Source organism: Pyrus communis, chromosome 2 (assembly GCF_963583255.1).
Source record: "Pyrus communis chromosome 2, drPyrComm1.1, whole genome shotgun sequence".
NCBI lineage: Eukaryota > Viridiplantae > Streptophyta > Magnoliopsida > Rosales > Rosaceae > Pyrus > Pyrus communis.
Window position 1 is genome coordinate 16,476,448 of NC_084804.1, and position 9,019 is coordinate 16,485,466.

Here is a 9,019-nt window from a genome sequence, read left to right on the forward strand (position 1 = left end):
GTAGTCTGAAAACTAAAACAAGCTATGTGAAGATACTTCCAAAAGTTGGACCATGAGGTACAATGTTGAAGATGAAGCAGCTGTAAAATGTGTGCAAAGGAGTGGTTTGCTAAGCATGTTAAGTTATTAATAAGTGATTAATAAGCAGCTGTAAAAAGTGTGCAGAGGAGGAACAAAAGGGTACTGTAGTTTCTAGCTCATAATAATAGCAATATCTAATATCAGAGCTTTCCTTCATACCATTTTCCTGAGCCCAATTACCTTTGCATTTGCCCCGCAACCAATTAAAAAAATCACAGATTTGCAACCAAAGCTTTCAATATACACAGAGCTTTCAAATAAAACCCTAATTTAGGATTAAAGCAAACACAGATTCCTGCAACACTCACCAAATAAAACCCTAATTACACTTAAATTAAAAACAAAGTAACAGCAAATAAAACCCTAAATTAAGTGTATATATGATAATTGGGGTTCCCTAATTACCTAGTTACCTTTGTCTTCGTCTAACGATGGGTGGGTAATGGCGAGGAATTCCTTATGCACTGTATTGCATGACGTGGATGTCCATCATCTTCGAAAATCACTCGAGGAAGTGGCAGATGAAGGACGACAAAGACAACCGGAGTGAGAGAAAGGGAAGCAAGAGACCGAGTGAAAGAGAGCTATTAGGACAATTGAAAATTGCAGCGCCTAATTTTACGCCATTTTGTCCAATTCAAAAGAGCGCCTAATTTTTACAATTGTAGAACCAAAATTTTACCCCCTTGCACGACGCATGTATCCAATACACGACGACCACACTGTCGCATCGCGCTAGTTATATATATATTTTTAAAAAAATTATAAAATTTACTAAAATGTGACTTTACTCCTTTCAAATTCATTTTTTTTTTACATAAAACCCACAATAATCTATTTTTCTAACAAAAACCCAATCCAAACTACAATAATAAATTTAAAGCTACTTAATAAATATACATACCATTCAATTTCTTAAGTATTATACATACAAAATAAATAAATTTAAAGTTACTTAATAAATATATATATATATATATCATTCAACTTGATGGATATGCATGCTACAAAATTAGCGTGACAACCTGTCCCTAATTTTACGTTTTATAAATTTTAAAAGCGTGAATTGACGAAAATGCCCTAGAGGCAAGGATTTTGACTTCCGTTGGCCATTGTTTAGAGAGATCTATGAGTTATTCTTTTGGAGTATTTGCATAGTAATCATTGCCACGAACGCATAGGCAAAAGCCGTTTGACTCTGGATTATAAGACGTTTGAAATTGGTTATTTAAAGTTTAGCTATAAATAAATTGAACTCCCACCTTGTGGGAAAGAAACCAATCAGATTTTAAGCAAGAATAAGGGGACTAATCGGCTATTTTGTTTAAGCAAGCAATTAGATATGTTAGAAGGAGGACCAATCAGAAATTAGAGAAAGGGATCAGCCAATTAGGAAGGAGAGCGAAGAACCTCATCCCCTTCCTTTTCAACCCGTGCACACCACACAACCCAGTTCGACCTCCCATTTTCCAAGGCCGATTCCGGCCAACTCCAGTGGAGTTTTTCGACATCACCACCACCATCTTAAAGCTCTCATTCCCCTCTACAAAACCCACCCAAGAACCACCTTGATTAACCACGATATGTGGTGGTTTGAAGCCACGAAAGTTGACAAAATCAACAGTGCTCCGGCTACTCTTTTCAATTTTCCTGCGAATCGGCAAACCGATGGCTGATGCCACCACTTGAGCTTTGTAGCCCATCATCCCAGGAGAAAATTCCAACCAACCTTGACCCTGTTGGACCACCGTAGACAACGAATCGATGCCGGGAAGCTTTAGGCACCCGCCTGCTTTGTGGGCAAAATTGACCATCTTCCATCCACTTTTGGACTTCGTGGCCAGTATGAAATTGTTCCTCTCTTTGAGATCTTCATTTCTGTGAAATTTGAGAATTTTTAGAAATAGTGGAATTTTTCCGATGAACCGTGGCGGCCAACCACCGCGTGCGGCAACGCGTAGGCCGAGACCCCACTGACCATCTTTAGCTAATTTGGATGCTCCAATTCTATATTTGACATCCGTTTAGTGAAATTACAATGTTTTAATGTAGTTTCGTAGTTGACCACCTAGTTGGCCGTCACGGGGTCCTTGCATGAATTGATGATCGGACTGTTGGATCGTCACCAAACATTAATACCTTATAGTACGTAATATTTGGGACCATAGGAACTTACAGATCGGGAATCCGATGTATGGATCTTTCCGAATCAGATTTGTAAGTTTGTAAAATAAAATATCCGCTGCCACTTAATTTTAGCAATTGGCGAAGATCCGACCGTTAAATCGTTCCGAAACTGTAGGATGTTGTTCTAGAATCATAATGAGGATCTTTGGAAGTTACGGATCGGAAATCCGAGGTACAAAGCTTCCGGATTGAGTTGCGTAGGGTTGTGGACCTTACCGTTAATCTTTGACCGACGGTTGACTTTTGGTCAATGGGTCTCAAATCATTCTAGAAAGTCCTTGGGATGTGTTTTATGTAAGTTACGTGTTTTATTGATAAGAGTTCTGAGACGTGATTCAATATTTGTTCTAGGTGATGATCGTTCGTGACGTCTCGATATTCGTGCTAAGGAGTCGTAGCGCGGACCTCAGGTGAGTGAGTCTTTTCATTTTTATAGTATATATATGATTGATAGTTTCACAAATGCTTTTAAATTGATTTATGCATTTTATGCCATGTTAATATATATTTTAAAATACTATGATATGGTTGAGTTTTAGATTGCATCATGGCATATCCATATGCATATTACCTGCATACAATTGTTGTGAATGCTTGGAAGTGCTAAGGTGAACGCGGGACAAGCAGGTAAGTTCAGGTGAGTTTATGGTATTATTTGAAATGATTGAGTTATGGCTTGACTATATTTATGTTTTATGTAACTCCGACATTGTCGTACATGTTGTAATAATAGGTAACTCCGACACTGTCGTACATGTTGCAATAATAGGCAACTCCGACACTGTCGTACAAGTTGCAAGATTAGGCAACTCTGACACTGTCGTACAAGTTGCAAGATTAGGCAACTCTGACACTGTTGTACATGTTGCAATAATAGGCAACTCCGACACTGTGGTACAAGTTGCAATACTAGGCAACTCCGACATTGTCGTACAGGTTGCCTATGAGTCGTACAAGTTGCATTAGACAACTCCGACTCATGTGTTATCATAGATTGATGATCACCTGATTTTTTATATATATTTATGAGTCGTACAGGTTGCGTTAGGCAACTTCGACTCGTGTGTTATCATAGATTGATGATCACCTGATTTTTTTATATATATACTGCTGCCGATATGTAGTGATTTAGAATATTCCTGGATTTACTGTTGATTTACATTTGATTTCATACTTATACATAGTATGATTTCTTGCAAACTATACAGGTATTACAGCGAAGGATTATAACGTTTAAAAGGTCTTTATTAAAGCGTTATTTTCAGGCCCACTCACTCTTGTTTTTTTATCCCTCTAGGTTCTAGTAGCAGAGTTTTCATATCGATGAGGATTTGTGCTAAATCTTGGTATTGGAAATTACCTTCGATGGTATGATTTTCAATCCACTCTAATGTACTTTACTTATTCTCTGATGTCACGTGTGAAATGGGTTTATTTCCGCTCACAGAACACTCTCGTATTTAGGCACTTTTAGGTTTAAATTTATTCACATATTCCACATCACTATACTTTATGGCTTCGTCACCTTCCAGGTGTCGGCCAGCACAACTCAATTTGAAATCCTAGTGGACAATCCGAGTCGGGATGCGTCATTAGTTTCAATGATCCAATCTTCAAACTTGTTTGTATATACTTTGAGATCGCATACGCCGAAAATTGCAAAAAACAAACATTCAGAGAGCAAGTAACGAGAATTTTTTTTTTCAATGGTTATAAATGAAAAATCACGATTTAACGGTAGTTTAACTCCGATTTTGATTATTTTTTATAGTTACATTCCTTGACCCTATATGAATACAATGGACAAATTCGATCTTCAATTTAAAATATTTACACTAGTGGATACCACAAAATCTTATGTTATACTCAATGAAAAGTATAAATAAACTCTAAGTGTTAGTGAATCTATTGTTTTGATGGGATACGCATCCTACGAAACTAATTTTAACGATCCAATCGTCAAACTTGTTTGCATATGCTTCGAGATTGCATACACCAAAAATCGTAAAAAACAAACATTCAAAGATCAAGTAACAGGACAAAACTTTTCAACGGTTATAAACCAAAAATCATGATTTTACGGTAGTTTTAACTCCGATTTGCATGATTTTTTACAGTTACACTCCTTGATCTTATATGAAGACAATGAATGAACTCGATCTTCAATTTAAAATATTTATACTAGTAGATACCACAAAATCTTATGTTATATTTAATGAAAGTATAAATAAACTTTAAGTGATATCGTTTTGATGGGATATGCATTCTACGAAACTAATTTCAACGATTGAATCGTCAAACTTGTTTGTAAATGCTTCAAGATTGCATACACCAAAAATCACAAAAAAAAAAAAACATTCAAAGATCAAGTAACAGGACAAAACTTTTCGACGGTTATAAACGAAAAATCATTGTTCAATATTTATTTTAACTCTGATTTTGATGATTTTGATGATTTTTTTACAACTACACTCTTTGACCCTATATGAATACAATGAATGAATTCGATCTTCAATTTAAAATATTTACACTATTAGATACCACAAAATCTTATGTTATACTTAATAAAAATATAAATAAACTCTAAGTGTTATTGAATCTATTATTTTGATGAGATACGCATTCTACAAAACTAAATTCAATGATCCAACCCTCAAACTTGTTTGTATATACTTCGAGATCGCATACGCCAAAACTTGCAAAAAACAAATATTCGGAGATCAAGTAACGGGACAGAACTTTTTGACGATTATAAACGAAAAATCATGATTTAACTGTAATTTTAACTCTGATTTTGATGATTTTTTACAACTACACTCCTTGATCCTATATGAATACAGTGAACTAGTTCGATCATCAATCTAAAATATTTATACTAGTGGACCACAAAAACCCTTTGCACGACACAGTTTGTTCGTCGCACAAACATACTTTGTGCGACGCATTGGTTGGGGTGTCGTGTAAACATACTTTGTGTGACGTGTTGGTTGGTGCGTCGCGCAAGTTATTTTTTTTTAATATCTCTGTTTTCCTTGAGAGCCGTGATGTGGTGGTATGTGCAAACTGGGACATTTCCCTTCAATTATCTCAGCATTTGTATTTCATGTGAAACTATTTAGTATCAATTTTTTTTACTTGGTCCTTTTTTCTTGAGAAAAATGATGGTTTAATTAGCACCTTGAATCTTGATAATGTTTGTTATTAATTTTTTTTCTTTAATAACAAGAAGAGAAAGGAACAGAGACAAGGATGGAAGAGTTGATGAAGATCGAAGGGAGAATAAACAAAAATAAATATTAAAAATTACCGAATTGCTTTTAGTTTTTATTTTAAAATGTTTTTTTTTGTGTACTTTATCTGTCTCACTCTCGTACGCACTCGGTCCGGACATCTACTATTTTTCTTTCAATGTTACTTAATACAGAAATTCTTCTGCTGGTTCACATTTGACAATGTTATGCAATAAATAATTGGTTTCTTGTGAATTAAGCTACAATTATTTAAAGGTATGTTGTCTTGCTGGGCGAGTTGATTTGCCAGAACAAAGTGAATACTTAATTACAATACCTGCCTCCCAAATTGGTTAAGTGATTTTAAAAAAGTTATTGACTTGGTGCGATGAAAACTGTTGTCGTGCAAAACATCTTTGCACGACACAGGTGCACCTACGTTTCACAAAACGTCGTGCAAACGGCATTTGCGGAACATTTTGTGTTTTGCGTTGCGGAAACATACTTTGTGCGACGAAATTTACTCTGTCGCGTAAACATGTTTTTGTATTAGTGATATTAGATCTTAGCAGTTGGATTCAACGAATTTACAACTATAAAACTAAAAAAATACACATATGGTGGGTCAACACCGCTAATCCGGAAAAATCCTGACCTAAATTTACTCCAGAAATGAATATTTAATTAAAACTCATATTTATCTCATAAATTAGAACAAATTAAAAAAAAATTAGAACTTAAAATTTGAGTTTACGTCAAGAGTTGGAGTATAGCATCCTCAGAAAAGTCCTCGTTCAAAAGTCGTAGAAGGCGAGCTCTGATTATTCGACTTCTGACGTTACTGCTTTTTTGTTAACTTCTGACGTTGCTACTTTGGACTTCAGTTATCCTCGGAAAAGTCTTCTGTTGAAAAGGTAACATGGATATATGCAAATTATTCTGAGGATCAGAGAGAAGAAAACAGTTTGCATAAATTAATAAGATACATTAGTAATAGAGAAAGTCTTCTTTAATACATATTAAAAATTGGGTAGTTTTTTTTGGTAAAAGGGTAGTTGAATCTTTGATACAATCATAATGAACGTGATGGATTTTTTTCACTAGTGTTGAACATATGAAATCAACAAAACTAATGCGATTATAAAAATTATGGTTCTTCCAACACTAATGCGATTATTGTCTTTCTCTTCTTCTTTTTTTTTTTTTTTTTTAAACGATAGATTTTGTTTGATTATATATTAGATTAGTCACCAACGGAGTTTTAACCTATGTTGTCATGCAAAGACTCAACACCCTTCCATCATTATGGTAAAGGGCCACTTACATTGTCTTTCTCTTATTAACTTGCTATAACTTTTCTTGCTCAACAAAATGACATTTTATAATTAACAGACTATTTGGTTGATTGTAGGGGGTTCTTCACGACTAGAGTGATGATGACTGCATTCTTATTCTTAAAAAGTGCCCGAAGCTGTTCCTAAGGACACGGGGGAAGGTGATAATTATAGATGCCGTTATCGACAAAAAAAAAAAAAAAGAGAAAGAAGACAAGAAGCTAGCAAATCTAAAATTGATATTAGATAGTTTGCCAAAAAAAAAAAAAAATTGATGTTAGATATGGCAAAGAAAGGAGCTTGAATAAATGGGGTGGGTGGTTGGTGTGGGGAGGCTTGGATCATGATCCTCTCCTGAGCTAAGGGTGAGGATTCTCCTGGGCAAGCTCATCGGGCCGTTCAGATTTTATCCAACTGTTACAATTATTATAATTTTTAGAAATGCCATATGTTTGTAGCCATTAGATAAAATTTAAACGGCTTGATGAGCTTGCTTAGGAGGATCCTGATCCTTAGCTCAAGAGAGAGGATCCTGATCCAGGCGGCTTTAGTGGACACAGTGTCACATCTGTTCTTGCTATCCAATATTCTGTTATTCAAGTTTTTCTTTAAATTTAACGAACACATATTTAGTGATTCTATTCTCAAATAAGTGCTTCGTTGTAATTTTATTTTTACTTTGTGGTCCTTTTGTCTTGCTATGTGCAGTCTGCTTTGCAGTCTTTGGATGGTTGGCAATAAAATTTTGTGAAACTTGTTGTGGCAGTTATGAGCCTTTCTAATCAATGGGCATGTTTTTGGGCAATATAGTGCTATGCGAACATGGAATTTAATTGCAGGCAATGATGCTGATAAATAAAGGGAAAAATTTTAAAAGAAATTTTACAAAACTACTTATCCAACTATGTGAGGAGTAAAAACACTTCAACATGTACATCAAGAATTCCACTTTCGCTCTTCAATTTTATCTACTTTAGAATTTAGGGTATCATTTGAGCAAAAGGAAAGTGTTTTACGTCAAAATAGGTGGCATATGCAATATCTGCTGGACTAGTTTTCTTGACAGAATCGGAACCCTAATGAGCAACTTAAGAGAAGAAAATCAATCAGTATTTGAGCGCGATAATAGAATAACATTATATCTTCTGCATGACCTTTATATCACTGAGGTCTTTTGTGATAAAACTCAATACATAGTAATAGGTGGTTAATTAAGTTGAGACAATATTGATGACGTTAGTGATGAACTATGCTGAAACTTAAATTTATGAGTTGATGTCAAGCAAATCAACTCTCTATATATCTCGCATGTAGTGTGCTTTTCGCCTTCAACTCTAGTTAGATTATGGCATGATTCACTTTTCAAATTTTAGTTGAAATCAAACATCGTCTTAGTTGAAATTAAGCGCCCTCTTTTAGATTTAGGAACAACTCTTATAACGTGCTTACGAATCCGTAATTGAAATTAAAATACAAAATTGGATTCCAATGACAAGATACCTCCGTTTACTAAACTTGGAAAGTAAAAAGGAAGGTGAGACCTACACAAAATAAGGAATTCAATTCCTCATTTGAAGGAATTGGACGCCATAATTAGAGGTGGTATTTCAATTCCAAGTATATGGATGAACTTGGAATCCATTTTTCTCGCCCATTATGCCCTTAAATATTTACTATATAATTCCAGTTTTGTTGGTCATCACTGCCCACTGCCTAGCAAACGACCTCTTTCGCTTTGGCTATTTTTCTTGAATTTCTTGTTTCTTTAATAAACACTAGCATATGGGTACACACAAAATGTGCGAGAAAATTTTTTATTTTTGTTTTTGAAATAGAAGGAGAGAGGAAAAGAGTGATAGAGAATGTGGTGGGAGTGTGAAGATTTTTCTTTTTATTTTTTAATTTTTTTAATTTTTATTTTTTAATTAGAGATATGTTAGGATTACATGTAGGTGAGACTTAAAAAAAAGGGCAAAATTTGGTTGTATGAAATTACATTTCTGCTTCACATTTCTTATTCATGTTTTGTTTTAATTAGAGGGTTAAACTGGTAATTTCATAGAGCTTTGGTTGATAATGAGCGTTTTATTAATTAGTATAGATTATTAATTGTACACATGCTATACATGTGTTTATTAAAATGTTGAAAATAAAATTTACAACAGAGAAAATATAAAGTGGTCGCTA